We start from the raw sequence: 23,421 nt of genomic DNA on the forward strand, positions 1-23,421 counted from the left end.
GAGTGCGCACTCAACCAACACCAAAATAGTTATGGGTGCTTCGCGAACGAAAAAGATAAGGGCCGGCTCTCTATTCATAAGGAGTCGGTTCCCTTGGAAACGTTCTCTTTTTTCTCTGTTCGTCTTCCTTTCTATTTTTTCTTTTATCTCTCTCTCTCTCCCTATCTTGATCTCTTTCTCACTCTCTTTTCCTTCTCACTCTTTCTTTCTCTTTCTCTCCCAGTTTCTCTCTTTCTACCTCTCTTTCTTAGTCTATTTTTCATTTCCCTCCTCTCTCTTTCTTTCTCTATCTCTCACTTCCTCTCTTTTTTGTACTCTCTTTTTTCTGTTTCTTTCCGTTTCTCCCCACGCTCTCAATTTTTTTCTCCTTCTACATGTCTCTCTTTCTGTCTGTCTGTCTATATTTCCATGTATTTTCTTCTCTCTCTCTTCCGTCGTTGTCATTCTTTTATCTCTCTCTCGCTCCCTCTCTGTCTGTTTCTCCTCTCTTGATCCCTCGATTTATATTCCTTTCTCTCTCTCTTATCTTTGTCATTCTTTCTTTCTCTTTCTCTCCCAGTTACTCACTTTCTACCTCTCTTTCTTTCTCAGTCTATTTCTCATTTTCCCCCTCTCCCTGTCTCTTTCCACCTCCTCTCTCTTTCTTTGTCCATCTCTCACTTCCTCTTTTTCGTACTCTCTTGTTTTCTTCTTCTTTCTCTTTTTTCTCACGCTCTCTGTCTATTTTTTTCTCCTTCTACATGTCTCTCTCTTTCTGTCTGTCTGTTTTTATTTCTATGTATTTTCTTCTCTCTCTCTTGTCCCTCCCTCTGTCATTGTTTTCCTCTCTCTATCTCCCTCTTCTCTGTTTCTCTGTTGCTTTGTCTTGGTCTCTCTATTTCTGTTTCTTTTTCTTTTCTTTCTCATTCTGTCTTTCTCTTTCTCTCCCAGTTGCTCTCTTTCTACTTCTCTTTCTTTCCCAGTCTATTTCTCATTTCCCCCCCTCCCTAATTCTTTACACCTCCCTGCTCTTTCTTTCTCCATCTCTCCCTCCCTCTCTTTTTTGTACTCTCTTTTTTCTATTTCTTTCTCTTTCTCCCAAGGCTCTCTGTCTATTTCCCTCCTCTACATGTCTCTCTCTTTCTGTCTGTCCGTCTTTATTTCTAAGTGTTTTATTCTCTCGCTCTCCTCCCTCTGTCATTCTTTTCTCTCTCTATCTCCCTCTTCTCTGTTTTTCTGTCGCTTTGTCTTGGTCTCTCTATTTCTATTTCTTTCTCATTATTTAACATTTTTCTCTCTCTTGGTTTCTGTCTCTCTCTCTTTTATTTAAATTCATTTCATTCTCGCTTTCTCTTGTTTGTTCCTGTTCTCTAACCAATTCATCTCTACCTTTCTCTCAATTTCTCTTTCTTGCTCATTGTCTGTCTTTCTCTCTCTCTCTCTTTTCTCTTTATCCCTCTATCTTTCACACAATCTCTCTCCTTTACTCTTTTTCTCTTTTTGTCTGACTCTCTCTCTCTCCCCCACTCTTTCTTGCCCAATGCCTCCTTTTCTCTCTATTTCATTTAATGTCTTTCTTTTTATCTCTTTTCATTAACCTCACTCTATCTTTCGTTCGGAAGACGAAAGTACTGGCTCTTTTTCGAGAGCCCAGCCGAAAGAGCCGTTTCTCCAAACAGAGCCTAATTCCCAGCACTTCTGCCCACCGGAGCGGAGGCGGGATGCTCCTTCGTTTGGCAGCGGGGGGAGGTCGCTTGGGAAGGGGGGGACTATTTCCCTCCGCTCCGCTCACTTCCACGCATCGGAGCACCGAGCTCCCCTCATTCCGTCCTCAGACGCGGCAAGGATGAGAGCTAATCGGCACCGAGACACAGGCGCCAGCACACGCTCCTCAGGTAAAATACCTTTCAATGATAAACAAGTCTTTGAAATGGCGTGATGTCGTATTTTGTCAACCCGTGGGAGGCTGAGCAAAATCCCGCTCTAACATTTTCCAGCCGTCCCTTCAACTTCCATCAAGCCGCCTCCGCACTCTCCTTGCCCGGCTTCGTCTGCCTCAGAAATGGGGCCATTCGGTTCAGGTTTTGGGTCACTTTTTTTCTTATGTCTCGACGGAGCGTGGCGTGTTTTTGCGTGGGGAAATTTTTCAAGTTATGTTTATTTTATTTCTTTTTTATTTCTTTTATAAAGGCGACGCGCGCTTTTCCTATCATCTGAAGGTTAAAGATTGCTGATGGGAGCTAGCCGAGGCTAACGTTAGCCCATCTTCGTCTTCTAATATCTGACAATATTCGCGGGGTCCGGTCCATTAATAACATTATTAATAAAAACAACAACACTAGCCTAACAGTATTAATAATAATGATACTAAAAAAGCTTAAACCCACTGTGTAATCACCAGACCACTCGGGATATAGATGACATAGGAAAAGGCATTAGGGCTTATCTCATTATCACACTGTTTTAAATAAACGCAAAAAAAAAAGACGACGAGGGAAACAAACTCTTTGGTGTATATGATGATGAAAAGCATTAAATAAATGAAACGTAAATTTTACTTTGTCAAATGATTTTAATCATGGCCCCACATATGCAACAACGTGGTAAAAATAGTGTGATGATGAGATAAAATCTAAAGCCCTTTCCTGCCATCTCATCTACAACTCTGTTAGGGGTCGAGAGCAGGGGTGTCAAACTCATTTAGCCCGGGGGCCACATGGTGGAAAAAAACCACTCTCATGGGGGCCAGACAAGGAAATTAACAGCATAGAAGTGTGCCTTAGCTGGAGAGCTGGGGGTCTTTGGGTGGCTGACAGATTGGCTTTCTGTCTGTTTAAGCTCTGCTTTCACTTTTCCTTTGTCAGTCCGTCAACGAACCTCTGCCCTGCAAGACAGATTCAGATATACTTTATTGCCATTCTTGTACACATGTATACAGAACGAAATGTCGAATCATCCGAACCGCACAGTTTCCTTGAATGTACAGATATAAATATGTAGTTTTGAGTTGGAGTATTGAAATACTAAATAATATACAAAATAATTATAGCTATGAGTACTATACAGTAGTGCAAAAAGTGCGAGAGGAGCAGCTGAACAGATGTGCAAAATGGGCAGTCAGGTAAACAAGTCACTATACAATAACAATAACAATGGAGTACGGTAGTGCAGAGGAGAACAGATGTGCAAAGGAGTGGCTAGGTACAAGAGAACTGCCAGTAGTGCAAGGACAAAAAAACAAAACAAACAGATGTACAAATTAGCAGTCCCGTTACTCATGAAAATATAATTCAGCTATAATTCATCCAACTCTCCAGACAAATTCAAAATTTTCAGCACATCTTATTCCACTGAGTAACATGAGATGATTTGATAACATTTCTGAAAGTAAGAATAGTGCGTGAAGCCAATTTTAACTTGTTTCCCTCCCTTGTTTACTTAAGATTCTTTAGGCTCATTATGACGTTTAGTTTTTCATAAATAATGGTTGCAAGCAGAGTTCTTTTTCAAAAATGTCACAAAATACTGCGAACAAGGATACTGACGTATCTACCTTCGCTGTGTGCATAGCTCTGCCCGCCGCTACCGCTTACCCAATCAAATTGGTCTTTGCGCCTGGCTGGCATTTATGGGTGTTTACAGTTTGTTCTGTGGGTTTTCATCATAAACTGTCTCAACTGTGAACATACATTGATTATTACATATAAGTGATTCCTTTGCTCTGAAAACGCTGGTCTACTAGTGATCCCAAGAGCCAAGAAGAGATTCCCAGGTTCGAGAGCCTTCTCCATAATAGTCTGTAGTTTGCAATAGTCTTTGATCTGTGCAGCCCTTTGAGACTCTTTGTGCCAAAACTAGGTCTGTTGGTGGGACACCGTAAACTGTATTTGAGTTTGTGTACTTTATATACTGGACCAAACCTTTTGTACTACAGTGGAACCTCGGTTTTCGAACGCCTCTCAGTTCGAACAAATCGGAGTCTGACCAAAAATGTAGAGAAATTCTTGCTTCGCTGTTCGGTCAAAAAATCGGAGTTCGAACGCCGGTAATGCGTGAGTGCGTACGCTAGGGTGCCATGCTGAGCGGCGTACGGGTCTTTTAGCCCCTTATTATGCCTCCGAAGAAAGTCAGTGCAAGCGGCAAAGTTGCTACAGGTGAAAAAAGAAAAGTAGTGCGTACAACTATTGCATTTAAGAAAGAAATAATGGCAAAATATGAAGGAGGTGTGCGAGCGCCTTCTGCTGACCACCACAAAGGTAAAAAATCCTATTCATAATTCTTTTCTTAATCCTTTTTTTAAATTTTCACACGTTCATGTTAGCGTAATCTTTCGTACGGAAGATTATGTTAACGCGGACGTACGATTAGCCTGGGTTAGCTTTAAGTTTACGTTGAACATTCAAGAGAAAGATTCAGGGTGTTGGAACGGATTAAAACGATTTGCATTATTTTAAATGGGAAAAATGATTTCGGTGATCGAACAAATCGGTTTTCGAACAGGGTTCTAGAACGGATTATGGTCGAGAACCGAGGTTCCACTGTACTACTAGTGTCACGTCGGGAATGCACGCATCAAACTTAACTCTGATTGGAATTTTATCTACGAGCCATTTGAGCTCATGAATAGAGCCATATCTGGCTCGCGAGCCACAGGTTCCCGACACCTGCTCTAGAAGTTGCACAAATACTCGTGAAGTTTCATCCATATCAAGTGGGCAATATGAGAGTTAAAACGACTGAGAAATGTTCACGTTAACCACGAATCAAACCAAGGACACTACCGACGTGTTCAACACCTCCGATTGACGTCACAATCTGACTGCATTCCGACCAGTCACCAAAAGTCAAAATAGCCAGACCACAAAGAGGGTCTGGGGGGTTGAGAAGAGCAACTTGAGAGGTGTCTGATATTTCATTACAGGGCATGTGCAAGACATTACAGTTGTGCATGTGCAAACTTGTCAGGTTCTTTGTCCAGAAATGCTCAAATGCATGAAATGGAGCTCCGCCTGACAAGTTAGGCACCTCGGCACCCAAGTCGGTCATGTTTTCGTCCCTCCTGGTGAAACAGGACACAAGAAAGCGGCCAGTGTGTTGTGTCACTCGGTTCAGGGTGACACAACACACTCTTTTGTTCAACAGAAAGGCCCGACAGCTTTCACTGGTTTACCCCTGCCGCATCATAAAGGTGCCCTGCCCATCCCTTAGAACATATCCAAACATCCCACTATCCTTTTACAAAACCTCATTCCTATCACCAACAAGAGCTCTAGCTTCCACTATATTTAGACCTCTTTCCTGCAGTGCACTCATAACACCATCCATCCACGTCAATGGCAACCTTCCTCCTGGTCTCCTTCCATTGACTTCTGCTCTGTAGATCCTCTTCAACATTCGCTCCTCATCCATCCTTTCCATGTGTCCAAACCAACCGAGTACTCTCTTATCCACACGCTTGCTCAGTTCCACTACTACTCCAGTTCTGTCTCTCACAATTTCATTTCTCAATCTATCCAATCGTGTCACTCTTAACATACCGTATTTTCCGCACTATAGGGCGCACCAGGTTATAGGGCGCACCCCCAAAAAATAGTTTTTGGTCCTATATCTTCCATAGATAAGGCGCACCGGATTATAAGGCGCCACAATGGGAATGTCGACAAAACAGTCAGATGATTCAGTCCAACTGATTACCCCCTTAACATTCCCAAAGCTTGCAAAGAAGCAAATACGTGTCGTAGACACGTGCGGATGCGGTGTCCGTACGATGTCACTCAAATGCATCGTTCCAAATATCATTCGGAAGGTTCAAGTCTTGGGATTCAAGAAATGCCAACCATTCCTTAGTTTCTATTTTCTTTTTCGCTCGCAACTTTACTGTGCATATGACAATAAACACTTGGAATTGAGTTTAATTCACTCAACTCATCACAGCAACATCAAGATCGTTGTAAAACAAGATACCGGGAAAATATAAAGCCGCATAGCTCACCTAAGTTCTCACGTTCAATAATGATACGCAACCATGGTCTTCTTACAACCGTGAGTGTAGTAAATCCAGAAGAGTCAAATATTTACAAATACAGACTAATGAAACATGTTTCTTTATGGCGTTGTTTAGCAAGCTTGCTATTCAGTCATCTTTTTCGGCCAATTGCAGGGTTTGTTTTGGCCCTCTAGCCTATCCGAGACTCCGTATAACTTCAGCCAATAGCGATCGATTTTACTGATGATTGACACATCTTTTTCGGCCAATTGCAGGGTTTGCTTTGGGCCTCTAGCCTATCCGAGGCTCCGAATAACTTCAGCCAATAACGATCGATTTGACTGATGATTGACACATCTTTTTCGGCCAATTGCAGGGTTTGTTTCGGCCCTCTAGCCTATCCGAGGCTCCGAATAACTTTAGCCAATAGCAATCAAATGATGATTGACACATTGGTTAGCCAATGAAACGCCGGTATATAAATCCCAGCATACACCGCGGACTACTCCACGTTCGGGGGAAAATCGAGTCGGCGGCTGTTGCGTAAGTTGCGAGACCTTGCGATTTTATATTGAGCCATATATAAGGCGCACTGTATTATAAGGCGCACGGTCAGCTTTTGAAAAAAATAAAGGCTTTTAGGTGCGCCTTATAGTGCGGAAAATTCGGTACTCCTCAAACACTTCATCTCTAAAACAATCTCAAGCACAATCACACCCTCATACAGTCCCCTCTTAACATCCATACTCGTACTCTTGTTGCTCATCACTCTCCTCAGAGCACCCAAAGCCTTGCTTCCTTGATTCACTGAATCAATTTATATCAATTAAAAAAAACAGATGGAACTTAAGTTACACAAATATAAATTACATATGAGATTTTGGAATGTGTACTAATACAATCCTTTGAACTCAACAACCCTAGTTCAATTGCATTGTTGCGAATGTAATGTCTTTCCCCGGTTGGTCGTCCGCAGCCTCTGGTCTGACTATTATTTTGAGTAGTGTTGTTTATATTGTATTTATGGTATCGCCCTAAAGCCATGTCTGTTGGTTTTTGACCTTTCATAGCTCAGTGAGCACGCATTAAAAGCTAGTTAGTAAATGTCAGCAACTGTTCTAAGACTAGCTAAAAGGGAGTAGGAAATTCCAAGTACGGTTCTTTGGGCATATGTGTTGGTCTTTCACACATCTCTGATAGCGGTCTGGCGTGTGAAGCTCCTGCTGGAGGTCCTTGGTGGATGAGGTGTTGTGAATTTGGGAAGGAAGCAGCTCATTAATTCCTTCCAGTGGAGGAAAGCTTTGCTCAGCGTTTTTGGAGGGGCCCTTCACACCTCAAAAATGAGTGAAAGTTTAAGGGATGCAACTAATGACCGTTTTAATAGTTGGACGAGTCAGCGACTATTCTAAGGATGAGTCAAATATCAGGGTTGGGTAGGGTTACTTTAACTGGATTACTTTCAATTACTTTTGGATTACTCCAATACCAAATATGCTCATAAAAGACAAAAGAAACTAAATATGAATAAAATGACTCAATTTTGTGCAGGCTTGGGGAGTGACGGAATACATGGAACGGCAAAAATGATGTTGGCAAGCTGTTTGGATTTGTTTTCGTTTTGTTTCCGTCGCATTTTATGTTCGTTTTGCCGGAGATCAAAGAGATCAAAGCCAGGAGAGAAAGCTTACCACGTGTTGTGAGTCATCATTTTATTCATATTTAGTTTCTTTTGTGGGCAGCACGGCGGCGCAGTGGTTAGCGCTTGTGCGGCACAGTTCATGTCATGGGAACCTCCTGCGTGGGTTCAAATCCAGCTCCAGACTTCCTGTGCGGAGTTTGTATGTTCTCCCCGTGCTTGCGTGGGTTTCCTCCGGGCACTCCGGTTTCCTCCCACGTTCCAAAAACATGCATGTCAGGTGAATTGGCCGGTCCAAATTGTCCCTAGGTGTGAATGAGCGAATGAGTTGTCTGTCCCTGTGTGCCCTGCGATTGGCTGGCAACCAGTTCAGGGTGTCCCCTGCCCACTGCCCGGAGATGGCTGGGATGGGCTCCAGCCCCCCACGACCATAATGAGGATAAGCGGTATGGCTGATGAGATGAGATGAGTTTCTTTTGTCTTTTATGAGCATATTTGGTATTGGAGTAATCCAAAAGTAATTGAAAGTAATCCAGTTAAAGTAACCCTACCCAACCCTGTCAAATATGTGGAGAATTAGTCATTATTTTTGCATGACTTTGTTTTAATTATGTGGCAAATGATAATTTATAATGAACATACTCTGGATTGTTCCATCCATCCATCCATTATCTACACCGCTTATCCTCAGTAGGGTCCCGGGGGCGCTGGAGCACATCCCAGCCATCCTCGGGCAGTGGGCAGGGGACACCCTGAGCTGGTTGCCAGCCAGTCGCAGGGTACACAGGGACAGACAATTCGCTCACCGAGGGACAATGAACCTAACATGCATGTTTTTGGAATGTGGAAACCAGAGTGCCCGGAGGAAACCCGCGCAAGCACGGAGAGAACATGCAAACTCCACACAGGAGGTTTGATCTCATGACCTCAGAACTGTGCCGCACACGCGCTTACCACTGCCCCGCCGTCCTGCCTCTCTGGATTCTTACAAAACATAAATAATATCTTAAACCAATTAGCCACTTTGCTCGGTCCGTAGAGACATAAATATTTTGAGTGACAGGAACAGAAACGATAAATAAAAAATCAAGTAAACTTATTTTTATCCCTGTAAACCAAGAATAGGCACGTTAGCAAAAGTAAAACAGCAAATAAAATACATTTAATGTCCATTCTCTAAGGTACGTTCAGTGTGAGGACCAGAATGGAAACAGGACCCACTTGCGTGATGTTTCTAACAACTTTTATTTAAGGAAAGAGGAAGAGCTGCGCCCACGATCCGGTGTTCGCTAGGCGCAGGAAGCAAGTCGTGCTCGTACTCGGATTGATCTGAACACGGAAGTGGATCTTCCGTAGCGAGCGATGGCGGTGTCGGGGACGGGAAAACTGGTCGGTAGCCGGGACTGGGAGAGCAAGATGTGGTCGGGGTCGGAAACAAGTTGTAAGCTGGGACGGGAGAGCAGAAGTGGTTGGGATCAAAAATGGGTCATAAGTCGAGACGGGAGAGCAGACGTGGTCGGGATCAAAACAGGTCGTCGCGGGAGACAAACAGTAGCAAAAAACGGGACAGGCATGAGTCAGGGTCAAAAAAGACTTGCCTAGTATACACGGTGATTCGCAGACAGACTGACACCAGGGGATTGACAGGACTGAGTTCAAATAGTGACCGGGAGCCAATCAGAACCCGCGGCGAGAGGCGCCAAATGAGCGGGCACAGCTGAGTCGCATCAGTAATCATGACATTCAGTGGTCAACTGCAAAGTCTTTTGACCCTGACCCCCACCCGTCCCGATTTTGCTCCCGTCCGTCTCCGGCTACGACCTGTTTCTGACCCCGGCCACGTTTTTGCTCTCCTGTCCTGGCTATCGACCTGTTTTTCCGTCCTTGACACCGCCAACGCTCGCGACGGAAGATCAGAATCCGAGAGCGACTTGCTTCCCGCGCCTAGCGAACACCGGATCGTGGGCACAGCCCTTCCTTTAATAAAACTTGTGAGAAACGAAACGCAATTGGGTCCTGTTCCATCACATATTTGAAATTGTTTAGCCTAATTTTGAATGTGATTATGTTGAATTAGGTGGGGTGATGAAAAATTATAAATCTACATTTATTATTTAATTTCCTATCAAGGTTTCATGATTATTTCCTTTTCTCTTGAGTGATGATGAGATGTGATTCCCTGTTATAATAATCTGGTTACATAATTTGATGAAGATGAAAAGTATTTAGAATGTAAAAAGGACCGGACCAAATTAAGCTTCGTCTTTTTTCCCGCCAGACCTTTTTTTTTTTCTGGTTTGTCAATTTTTTTATCAAAGTTGTTGATTTTGAATTCAGTGCAACCTTGTATTTGATGAACAGTGTAAAAATTGATTATCAATCAATCAATCAACCTTACCGAGGTGAGTGTTCTTTAAATGTTCACGCGTCACCGATCTACCGCCGCGATACGCAAAGTCTGGTTTGCAAACTCTGCAAGTTGTCTTTTCATTCACTGTATCCTGGCTAAAATGCTCCAATACGGTGTCTGAGTGGTGAGCACAGTTCTGAGGTCATGCGATCAAATCCAGCGACCAGTCTTCCTGTACAGAGTTTGCATGTTCTCCCTGTGCTTGTGTGGGTTTCCTCCGGGCATGCTAGTTTCCTCCCACATTCTAAAAACATGCATGTCAGGTCCATTGGCCGGTCCAAATGGTCCCTAGGTGTGAATGAGCGAGTGAATTGTCTGTCCCCGTTCAGGGTATCCCCTGCCCACTGCCCGAAGATAACTGGGAAGGGCTCTAGCACCCCCGCGACCCTACTGAGGATAAGCGGTGCAGATAATGGATGGACAAAGCATTCTTGCTAGCTCCAGTGCTACAAATACTATGAATCCTTCATAGTTTTCGACGCCAGTTTAGAGCTAATTACAAAATACGCATCTTCTATGTCTTGGGTGGCGAACACGCGGCTCTTGGCCAATCAGAATGCGGCTCTTTGCCTCATCATATTTTCTATATACTGTGGCTCTTTGCCTCGTTTCATGTTTAGTTTTTTTTCCCTCTTAAAACACACTTGAATCCATCAGAGTTAATAACAAATGATAAATAATAATTTGAAATTAATTTGGCAGACTGCCAATCATCTGCGTAGGTTACGTCTAATGCCGGGAAATTAAGTAAACATTTCATGAGCGTGCAGACTGTTCCCCTCATGGTCAAAATGGCAAAATGCCAAGCAAAACGGAAATAGTGTTATGTTATGTGTGTTATGAGATATAATATATTTTTATTTTTGTGTGTGTTTGTTGTGTATCTGTCTGTCATGGCAGGTCAGTGCGTGGTGTGGCTCTTTGACTCTCACAGTTAAAAATTTCGGCTCTTTGTGTCAAACGTGTTCGCCACCCCTGTTCTATGTAAACTAGATGGAGCAATCCTTATTTATCTATTGAAAATGTCGAGATTCGATTATTTATGACGCATGAGTCCCATCTGGTGGACATATGCAGTAACAGCAGGTTTTATGTGCGGTTTAACATAGTCTAAGAACTATTTTCGACTTAAATTTGGCGTCCGTAAATAATACTATGAGAATATTTTTGCCATGCTTAGTGGATGCTGCAGGCAGCAAGGCGGCGCAGTGGTTAGCGCGTGTGCGGCACAGTTTTGAGGTCATGAGACACCTCCAGTGTTCATTTTACCTCTGAAAAGTGATGAGTCAAAAATCTATGGATCCCAACAGAGATCTATGGGTCCCCAAAATTTAGTGTTATCAAGGTTGGAATTGTAAATCGGTGAGAAATATATAATAAAAATCTATATATTCATTCAGTTTTAATCATCGAATTATGAATTCATTTTCTGCATCAAATTATTTTTGGTAATATACCGATTAAAGGGATAACCACAAACCTGTCTTTTTTTCATTTTCTCATTTTATACTATCTTTTTTTAACTTCTTTATACAACATAATAATTCGTAATATAATGCATCAAAGCAAGTGAGCCGTTTGAGAGCCGGCTCTCTTGAATGAGTTGAGCCGAAAAAGCCGGTTCTCTAAAAAGAGACGGACTTATCACCACACAACTCGAGATCGGAGGGCAGACGAAAACTCGAACCGCGAGACCGAAACAACATCTGCCGGATCTGCCTGACGAAAAGTTTGGAGTGCGGTAAATCTTTGTTTAAAAAAAATGTAATCGGGTAATAATGACAATTTTGTGTCAAAAAAGTTGCGTTGATTTGAGACTATGCGTCCCCACCAAAAACGATGCGTCTAGGCGAAGGGACGCGGGCAAACGAGAACACTGAACCTCCTGTGCGGAGTTTGCATTTTCTCCCCGTGCTTGTGTGGGTTTCCTCTGGGCACTTCGGTTTCCTCCCACGTTCCAAAAACATGCGTCTCAGGTTAATTGGCCGGTCCTAATTGTCCATAGATGTGAATGAGCGAGCGAGTTGTCTGTCCCTGTGTGCCCTGAAACCAGTTCAGGGTGTCCCCTGCCCACTGCCCAAAGATAGCTGGGTTGGGCTCCAGCACCCCCGCGACCCTACTGAGGATAAGCGGTGCAGATAATGGATGGATAGTGGATGCTGACGCCGCCTTTCCTGTATGTCTATGTTACTGCTCGAGACAGAAACGCTATTGGCTATTGCGAATGAGCAGTTATACTCATGTAAGAGGCTCCACTCTGCTGAAAATACGTATCTGGCGACTATAGTCGACAACGGAACTCATTGTCGACTATTTCTATTATTACCCTCAAATAATCTTCGCAGTCCTAATTTCCAGTGGGCCAAAAAAAGAGTGTCTAGTGGTAATCTCTGTGCGTTTTTTTTTTCATTTTATGAAATCCTTGAACTTCTTTTCCCCTCGAATTAATCCTATCCCTTGGTTCATTGAGCATGTTCTCCCAGACAATCCCATTTCCTCCCCCTTTGCTCACACTGCCCGTCAGCATGATTTCAAGGCCAAAGAATATTAGTCGTTCCATTGGCCGTCTGCAACCCTAGCCTTTTTTTTTTGAATGTCATGGGATGTTTGCCTAGCTACAGGGATCCCCTCGGAGCTCCTTCCTGATGTCACGTGTGATGTCAGAGCTGCGGTGACGCAAGCAGGAGGTAGGCGAAAACACGTAGCCGTGCAAAAGAATGCCGACGCGACCGACATCTGCCGGCGCGCCTCTCGAGAATGAAAAGCTTGAGCCTCGGCGTGAAATGCGAAATGTTTAGTGTGTATATTGTGTTATTTTGATTGGATTGTGGCCATATGTTTGGGCCATCTGCCCGTTCCGCGCTTCCTTAGCGTCGGTTTATCCCAACGAGGCAATCGAGCTCTGGTGAGATAAACCTCACTGTTTGTTTTCACTTGTTTACATCGCAGTTTTCCACAGCCATGCCTCATGAGTGTGTGAGAATCCTTTCATCCCCCACCTGTTATCTGGTACACATTGAAATTTATGCACCCGATTCCTAATGCAGGGCTGTCTGTTTCTGTAACATGCAGCGGAATCTCAGAAATGGGAACACCCGTAAGGTTGTATAAATTTTGGAAAATTACACGCAAAACCCCTCTGTACTCAAACCAAATATTTTAGGCGTGACATTGGTAAACGTCATATATTCAGGGCCATGGTTTTGATCATTTTTAACTCCTACCGTGTCTCCTATTTAGGGCATAAATGAACCTACGTCTTATTTATCATTTGATTGGACGAGCTTAAAAGCAATCTGTAAGCGTTAGCTTATTGTCTTACCTTTACTTATAAACAACGTTTTTGTGCTATTCCTTTAGAATAAAAGCATTAATTGGTAATCTCCTCCATGATCTCATCTCATTAGCTGCACCGCTTATCCTCAGTAGGGTCGCGGGGGGCTGGAGCCCATCCCAGCAATCATCGGGCAGTGGGCAGGGGACACCCTGAACTGGTTGCCAGCCAATCGCAGGGCACACAGGGACAGACAACTCGCTCGCTCATTCACACCTAGGGACAATTTGGACCGGCCTGAAATGCATGTCTTTGGAATGTGGGAGGAAACCGGAGTGCCCGGAGAAAACCCACGCAAGCACGGGGAGAACATACAAACTCCGCACAGTAAGTCCGGTAGCTGGATTTGAACCCACACAAGGAGGTTCCCAAGACCTTAGAACTGTGCCGCACACGCGCTAACCACTGCGCCGCCGTGCTGCCCCTCCTCCATGATAAAAAACATAAATCAGTGCTACAAGAACAAAAATACTGGATGGGTGGACATGGCATTAGCTTGCTAATATCAACGACAGAGTGATAGTTTTTTCAGGGCCGATACTGATACCATGATTGTAGCCGATATTCATTTGCCGTAAAAGCTTAAAAATTGGCGAGAGAAATTTTAATAATGCAATAAGACACAAAGAATATTTGGAATGAATTCGAATAAAACTTTCTCTGAAACCTTTTCAATAAATAAATTCGAATTTCAAGCACAACATGACTAATAAGTGTGGTATTCTTCTGTAGTCTTCGAAAGCCACACAAAACAATATTTTTGAAGTGTCTGTCAGGGCCAGAACGGAGACAGGACCCACGTGCGTTGTTTTATTGGAAGAAAGAGGAAGGGTTGCGCCCACGATCCGGTGTTCGCCGGACGCGCGGAGTAAGTCGCTCTGGTACTCGGATTGTGTTCCGAACGCTGGAGTGGATCTTCCGAGGCGAGCGATGGCGGTGTCGGGGACAGACAAACGGGTCAGTACCCGAGACAGGAGAGCAAGAACGTGGTCGGGGTCGGAAGCGAGTCGTAAGCCAGAATAGGAGAGAAAACGTGGTCAGGATCAAAAACGGGTCGAAGCCGGGGGACAGACGGGAGCAAAAAACACGTGAGAGTCAAGGTCGAAAAATGCTTGCCTGGTGTTAACTGAGGTTCGCAGACGGACTGACAAAAGGGGACAGACAGGACAGAGTTCAAATACTGATTGGGAGCCAATCAGAACCCGTGGCGCCAAAGGAGCGGGCACAGCTTAGTCACATCAGTAATCATGACAGTGTCTTACTTTGCAAAAAGAAGATATTCAATTCAAATCAAGCATTTGTTTACACTGGTAAATCCAATAAACCAGGTTCTTATTCACAATGCTTCTCCGATTACAGTGATTTGTGAACAACTATGTACAATAAACATGCTTTACAATAAGGCTATTATCGCACTCTATAAACATGCTTTACAATAAGGCTACTAAAGCACGCTATATAAAGCCGACTTGTCTATGACGAGTCGTCGTCGAAAATATTATAGCGATTAGCTTCGTTACGTGCCCTCCAGTGTTGGTGACTATCGCAGGAATACATCTTAATAGACTTAGATAGACAACGAGCGCTTTTTAGTTTTAATCACGTTAATCAATATTTCTTAATAAACACATTATACAGACTACGCTCGTGACACTCTTTCTATCGGGAGAGCGGCGCCTTGAAGCATCGGAAAATCGGAGTTCGCGTTCACGTCAAGTGGAGTAAGACACAGGTTTTGATAGTCGAATGAGAAAGATATTCGCGATTATGAAAAATATGAGCGACATACCTATCTTTCGCTCTATGACTGCAGACAGTGTGGAGTTGGCTTCCTGGTTCCTGCTTCAAAGCCTCCACCCTTGGTTGCTTATCCAATCAGAAGGCGCGGGGTGGGTATCGCTCGAGACAGAAAAGTTTGGCCCAGCTGTTGCTCACGTTGCGCTTAATAATCGTCCTGATTGTCTAAATAATACGCCAATACCGATGTCCATTAAATTCCCAAATATCGGTGACGATAATTCGCTCGCCCGATAATTAGTCAACCTTAAGCTAATACTATGACTAATTTTATTGTTTGGGACAAAGGAATCCTTGGTCTCACTACTGCCCTCTGCCATGAGGCAAGATTATTGTGTGCCTCACTGTGCATCTGTACTCTTTTTGCCCGGACTCCTTTTCGGAAATGGGACCATTTGTTTCAGGTTTTAGGTAACTCGACGGGGTGAGGCGGTTGTTATTTAGAGGATTTCTAACTTGAGGAGTAAGAGAGTAATTGTATTTATTTTCTTGGTGGATGAAAAATAATGCTTTTTCTATCATCTGAAGGTTAAATATGAAGCTGATGGAGCTAGCCGAGGCTAACATTAGCCCATCTCTGACGTTTATAAGACATTTTTTCGCTTTCCAAGCAAATAACAAATTAAATCAATACTAAAAACAAAATATTGCTTATGAACCTCTAAGCTGTACAAATACTCAAGGTGACGTTTGATCCTAATCGAGTGGGCGACATGAGAGTTAAAGCAACTGGGACATCGCCTGAGGTGTGCGCCAAATCAGAATCCTTGGTCAACTTGATTGCCCTCTGCCATGAGGCAAGAAAATCACGTACCTCACGCTGCTCACAGTGTTCTCGTTTGCCCGCGTCCCTGCGTCCTAGACGCATCATTTTGCTGGGGACGCATTGTGTCCAATCAGTGTGTGTCCCCGGGACGCAACTTTTTTGACACCAAATTGTCATTATTACTCGGCAAACGAGATCTCGGCAAACAAGATCTCGGCAAAATAGATCTCGCTGCTCTGAGATCTCGGCAAACGAGATCTTTTTGCTTCGAGATGACGTCATTGTTTTGGTGGTTGTCGAGTGAAAGAGAAGTATGCCTCCGTAAAAACAGTTGGTATTAGGTGCAAATCAACAAAACATTCGGTAATTTCTTCAGTGTCGGTAATAAGTCGAAACATAATACAGAAAGTGGTAACAACGGCAATAATTCCGGCACGAAAAAACGGCGGAGAAATTCTTTAGAAGACCGCGAAGGCAAGGAAAACACGTGTTTTGAAGCGAACGATTCGACGAAAGATAAACAAAAGAATACTCCTAGCAAGAAAAGGACTTTTCTGCCAAAATGGACTCAATTATATTCCTGGTTACGCTATGAGGAAGATGATAATGGAGGCTACATGTTCTGTGATGCGTGCACCCAGTGTGACAAAAAACTAGATTGCAATACGAACTTTCAGAAAAGCACATTGGATCGGCACAACGACAATGAAAACCACAAATTAGCTATGGAAATTCCGTTGCTGCAATTGGACCTTGGCATTACAAATAATAAATGAACTGAAAAATCCAAAGTGATTAAAAGTGCATGAATATATAGACTAATATTTCAGCAATATTATTTTGTATAATATACAGTATTTTTGTGAACTGAAAAATCTGAAGTGATAACTGCTTTGTATTACCAATTAAGTGTGATGATTAAAACTGAATGAATATATAGATTTTTATTATATATTTGTCGCCGATTTACAATTTCAACCTCGATAACACAAAATTTTGGGGACCCATAGATCTCTGTTAGGACCCATAGATTTTTTGAGCATGCTAGTCACTTTTCAGAGGTAAAATGAACACTGTGCTCAGAACAGTACCTATAATATGTTGCATACTAATTTGTACTAATAATAGTCATATACAACCAAAATTGACCATGCATTTAAACTTAAATAAATTCAACCTGTGAAAATATGCACAGACACATGCAAACGTGGCCTCATCCCATAATTCAAAATCATAGCAGAACAACAGAAATAATCAAAAGCTAAAAGGAAATGGGTACACATTCCGCTCGGTCATGGATGGGCAAGTATGCTCGTGTTATGATGAATGTGATCACTCCCCCGGCAAGTGGTTAATGAAAACCGTCACTTACACAATAGAAATAAATGTAATGTAGCGTTGTATGATGAATGAATGTTTAAAGAGGCAGGATGGTAGGCGACGCGAGGGGGGTATCACTTTATTGTATTGTGCTGGGATCATACATAGCCTTGAGGAATGGATTCAACAACCGATTAAACATTTAATTGTTTGTCAAGAATTGGTTGTACGGCGTGAGCATCGATTAATCATGAACTTGAAGCCATTTTGGAGAGGAAAATGAACGAGAGGCTATTCCATTTACCGTAAATTCTGGACTATAGAGCGCACCTGATTATAGGCCGCACCCACCACTTTTTAGGTGATTTGCCACTTTTGTACTTACACAAGCCGCACCCATGTATAAGCCGCGCGCGCCCGCATTAAAACTCATGACACAATCACAAATTTAACCCAGACCAGGCTGTAGGTTCCACGAGTGTTTTTTTTTGGTTTGAACAAATTTATTGACACTAATAACAGAAAACAGAAATCATGACAATCTCAACAGCAATTAAGCACATTCACAATTTATATTTCAATATGACGTTTTTAACAGCAAACACAATGTGAGGTTAGAACAACCCTTCTCGAAAATCTTAATAGCAATCAAGCATATTCACAATTTCATTATATAGCATCTTTGTGACTGCATAAATAGTGCACAATTCTAGAATCACAGTCGGCATCATGAATGGAAATTGATACCCGTAATTAACGTATGATGCAGACTTGTAAAGTCCGGGTCCCGTTGAAAGTAATCCAAGGAAACAAAATTTATATTTCCAAAGTTAAGGGTGGGAAAAATATATATCCAGATCTACCGGTAACTCAGCTTCACCCCACTTCCCATCAGCCCGCGTTTGCTCCGCCCCTTCTTTTTGATTCGTCCGTAAAACACATAACAGAATAAATCTCTAAAATAAATACATTACAAAAATATACAGTTGCAAATACATATTATACATGGTAACACATATTTACGAAGAAAGACGGTACACCGAGAGTTTTCAAAGCTTTGATAATAATAATATAACTTTCATCCCAAACACACTATTTAGTATCACGCTCGCAATGTACCAAACGTGCCGGGTAAAAAAAAAGCATCCCGTAATTGTGAAATTCATGGTAGATCGTCCTCAACTTCCTCCCCATAACTATTGCCATCAAGGGCGTCTTCCTCATTATCGGAACATACCTTAACTTAACAGACAATGTATGCTTAAACTTAGAGGTTGCAGTTTTTCTTGGCGCACATGTTCTACTGGTCTTAACCTTACCTTTCATACTCCAGCGCCGCTGGTGGCCGTTAGAAAAATTACATAAATTGACCGCTTCACTGAATAAGCCGCAGTGCTGAACATTTGGGAAAAAAGTAGCGGCTTATAGTCCGTAATTTACGGTAATTACGACACTAAAATGTTCAAAATCGAATTTTTCAACCTGTTGAAATGACATCAAACGTCGTAAAGAATCATAAAAACAAACAAAGAGAACCATATTTTTCAAGCTACATGTTGTCACAGACCAGGAACAGAGACGGGACCCAATAGGGTTCGTTTTACTCAGTTTTTATTAAAAAAAGAGAACAGTGCTTGCATCCACAATCCGATGATTGTCGGTCACGGGTAGCCGATAGCAGGAACGCGGAAGTAGCACTTCCGTGTCGAGCGAGGGTAGTCGTTGGCAGCGAGAAAAACAGGTAGATGGCCGGGACAGAGGAGCAAAAGCAGAAACAGGTCCAGAAAAGAGGTTGGCTACAGGTATCAGGCAGGAAACAGGGCAGGATAGTGTCGGAGAGTACAAAAGCTTGCCCAGCTGAGAGCATAGGTTCGTAGACGGTCCGACAGGTTCCTTTCGGAAGACGGGAGTTTAAAAAGAGTCCAACAGCCAATCGGGTCCCGTGGCTGTTCATGCCAACGGGGTAGCCGCAGGTGCCACAAATCAGTACCGTAAATTCCGGATTATAGAGCGCACCTGATTATAAGCCACACCCACCTCATTTTAGGAGGATGACCGCTTTTGTACTTACACAAGCCGCATGCGCCCACATTAAAACATGTAACACAATCACGAAATTAACCCAAACCCGACTTTGAGTCCCCCAATTGTAACTTAATATGAAGTGCACAGTCCAAAAACAACAGTTGGCAAATTGATCGTAAAATGATACTGCTACTTAATATATGACGCAGACCTGCAGAGTCCGGGTCCCGTTGAAAATAATCCAAGGGAAAAAAAAGTATATTTCCAAAGGTAAGGGTGGGAAAAATATATATCCACTATTGTCCGCTGCGTCCACAAACATGTCTCACCTTTACTCCACTTCCCATCAGCCCCCGTTGTATTCGCCCATGGAAAACATATCAGAATAAGTCTCTAAAATTAATACATTACAAAAATATACTGTTTCAAATACATATTATACATGGTTACACATATTTACAAAGAAAGACGGTACACCGAGAGAGTTTTCAAAGCTTTAATAATAATATTATAACTTTCATCCCAAACCGTGTCTGTGAAGGGTAGCAAAACGCTACTAGGAACACGCTCGCAACACAAGGAAACGGAATTTACGGTAATCATGACACATGTAACCTTTCAAAGTAGGTTATCTAGTCCTGTGAATGACTTCCAAAAATGTAATTGTGTTTACATTGTGTTATTTTTAAGCATCATACTACATTGTGCTTCAAGCATGACGAAAACTGGCATTGTCTTCTTCTATTCTCAAACTAGATTCTTTTTCTACATGCTATGCCGCAAACTGGGAATTTATTATTCTGCATAGAAAATTAGCCTCGTCTCCAACACTGAACATTTGCATATACTTGTTTTTCCTGATTTGACAGAAATAAAATTATTTTCTTCCAAGTCAAAATAGGCTGCTTCCATGCATAAAACTATCATCGTCTTCTTTTGTGAGGTGGCTTCTCCTTTTTTGGTAAACATTTGCTTTTTCTACACTTTTTCCTGAAAAGCTAGAGTTTCTTTCTTTACTGCTAAAAACTAGCCTGTTCTTTGATGCTCGAAATTAATTTTCTACGCTCTTTACCAAAAACTAGCATGAGCTATTCCTGTGTCAAACGTCATCTTATTTTTTATCGGCAATTGCTGCAAGATGTGCATTTTATAATCCGGGGATTTCCATTAAAGTTTTGGAGAAATGAATTCGATTTTACTGCTGACTCGCCTTGGGTCATTCTAAATTTGAATCCTGGGACGGCAAAACTCCCTGCGGCCATGGAACGTCGTCATTTTTAGTGTGGATTATCTCCCCTTGAATTATTTTTTTACATGGTTGCTCTGTGCTCTAGAATATTTCTGGATTGTATTATTTGTGTGTTTATGTATTTGAGTGTGGGCTTGTCACAGGCAGTTGGGTCGAGTTTTCTAGTTTTCGACCTTTAGCATTTCGCTTTGCTGTCATTTTACATCGGCGACATCAAGCAAGGTTATTTGTTGTTCACCTTAGCTTCTGTATTCCCGCAGAGTCCTCTTCTGATTAGCAATCATGCTAGCCCTTTGATCAGCCTGCTCCTGGCTGCTAGAAATGCCAGTGTCATCTACAGGAACATCACGCGCATCCCCTAATGTAAACAGTCGGCCATATTGGATGGGTCCACCAGAGGCAGTTTGATATTGTCACGATATGTAATGTGTAAGGCGTTGCTTTTTGTGATTTTACTCTTTAGGTACTGTTACCTGGTGGGTGGAGGCTCTTCGGAGATAGTGGGCGTTGCCATAAACCCTCGGCAAAAATATTGAGCCATTTTTCGAATTGAGCTCCAACGAAAGCCTGGCCTAAAAGGGTGCACCTTTATTCTGTGAATGGAGGGCAAAGATAGGCTCCGAATAATGGCAATATGACACCTGGAACTGCCCCGTCACCAATGTTCCCTCTAATTTTCCTTACGGGTCTGAGCGTTCACACAAAGTCGGTGAGCAACGCTTAAAACAACAGTGAGCAACCATAATCCCAAGTGTGGCAAGATAATTAATTGTCCAAAACTTGACATCAAGTTACATTTTGCTGAGTTTCCAGCAATGCAAAATTATTTTTCTCTTTTGAATGAATTGACTCATGTACTATTGCAAAGGTTGTACAGCCTACAAACGTCATTTGTTTTTACAATTCTTTCACAAGATATCCATTTCTTTTTATTTCCTGATATATTTTTTTCCGCATAATGTTAACATTTTTGGGGGCTTATTTAGTCGGTTGTAAGATACAGAACTGTACTTAATCACATTTTTTGGTGGAAGTACAATGTTGGCAACAAGATTCACTTGATATAATTGGAAATTATTTGAATGCAACACAAACTTTTTCTTCTTTTTTCCGTGTTTTTTCTACTTTTTTTTCAATTCCTTTAAAAAAAATGTCTTTGTGTTCATTTTTCCGAGCTGTTGCTTTTTTCTTTTTGTTCTCTATTTACTTTTTTCCTAAATTTCTTTATTTTCTTTTTTTCTGGCTTTTTTAAAAAAAGAATTCCTTCTTTTTTTCCTCTTCCTTTTGATTGTTTGTTTTTTTCTCAGCTTTTCACTACTTTTTCATTTTGGTATTTTTTTATTTTCTGTTCTATTCCCCCCTTCCTTTAAGTCATGTTGTGCATAATTTTACATAATATTTGGTCATGTTGGGATTAAAGAAGCAAAAACAACCTGAAGAGCCGTTTAGGACCCGAAGGTTCCTTTTAGTGAGCCGAGCCGAAGAAGCCGGTTCTCGACAAACTGTACTAATTATAACTCAACTTTACTCGACTTCAAAATACCGCATTTAGTACACAACGTCAGGGGAACTCGTGTATTTTTACCTTCATGCAATGTAACTTTGACTTAATTCTCATCTTAATTAGTAATTTTGAGCCCTCATTTTTGTGTGCTGGCTAGATTTTCTTGTGCGCTGAGAATGTGCGAGCAGTGCGCAATTGCGCACGCGCGCAGCTTAGAGGGAACACTGCCCGGCACGCTGAAACGCCTTCCTGATGATAGTGCGCCGTTTCCCGGCTAAACTGAGCCCCTGAAATCGCCTTATTTGAACCCTAACCCAAACACCACACGCCTCTCCCTAACAAGGTCTTGTTTGTACATCAGCGAACATTTGGTGTCACAACTTAGCCTGGAACATGACAACCAGACAAAAGGTTTTAACGCCATATTTCGGATATCAATCACAATAGTAACAAGGTCAACTTACTATCCAGCATGACTTCCTTACTCAGGTCCTGGATGTCATAGGAACTATAATGAGTTCTAGCGTCGTATGTTTTTTTCGTTTTATGTACCGTAAATTCCAGACTATAAGGCGCACCTGATTATAAGCCGCACCCACCACATTTCAGTATGATGACCGAGTTTGTACATACACAAGCCGCACTTGTATATTAGCCGCATGAGCCTACATTGAAAAAACGCAATACAAACACGAAATTAACCCATATCCGATACAGTCCAAAAACCACAGCTGGCAAAATGAACGGAAAATGATACCGGTACTTAACATTTATTGCAGACCTGCAGAGTTCAGGTGCCCGTTGAAAGTAATCCAAGGAAAAAAGTGTATATTTCCAAAGGTAAGGGTGGGAAAAATATATATCCACTATTGTCGGCCGCGTCCACAAACACGTCTCACCTTTACTCCACTTCCCGTCAGCCTGCGTTTGTCCCGCCCCTTCTTTCTCATTTGCTCGTGCAAAACATCAGAATAAGTTTCTAAAATAGATACATTACAAAAATATACAGTTGCAAATACATATTATACATGGTTACACATATTTACAAAGAAAGACGGTACACCGAGAGAGTTTTCAAAGCTTTTATAATAACATTATAACTTTCATCCCAAACCGTGCCTGTGAAGGGTAGCAAAACGCTACTAGGAACACGCTCGCAACTCAGTAAAAAAACATACCGTACTTGAAGTAAGCATCACTGAATAAGCCGCAGGGTTGAAAGTTTGGGGAAAAAGTAGCGGCTTATAGTCCGGAATTTACGGTATGCGCGTGTAGGCCTGTTTCAGACAGTCGGGTCGAGTTTTCTAGTTTTTGACCTTTAACGTTTTGCGTAGCTGTCATTTTTCATTGATGCCATCAAGCAAGGTTATTTGTTGTTCACCTTAGTTTCTGTATTCTGGCCAAGACCCACGCAG

The 23,421-nt window shown here is 42.3% G+C and overlaps 1 protein-coding gene across 1 annotated transcript in view; it reads left to right on the plus strand.

Moving 5' to 3' along the window:
• Nucleotides 1–1,754: 1,754 nt before the first annotated feature.
• The window catches only part of jcada (junctional cadherin 5 associated a), a 60,578-nt gene continuing 38,911 nt past the window's right edge, over nucleotides 1,755–23,421 (plus strand). Inside the window, exon 1 of the mRNA XM_088322473.1 lies at nucleotides 1,755–1,874. The gene's annotated coding sequence lies outside the window, so the exon portion shown is untranslated. The remainder of the gene's footprint in view (nucleotides 1,875–23,421) is intronic.

Source organism: Urocampus carinirostris, chromosome 18 (assembly GCF_059441175.1).
Source record: "Urocampus carinirostris isolate Australia breed hairy pipefish chromosome 18, RoL_Ucar_1.0, whole genome shotgun sequence".
In the NCBI taxonomy this organism is placed as follows: domain Eukaryota; kingdom Metazoa; phylum Chordata; class Actinopteri; order Syngnathiformes; family Syngnathidae; genus Urocampus; species Urocampus carinirostris.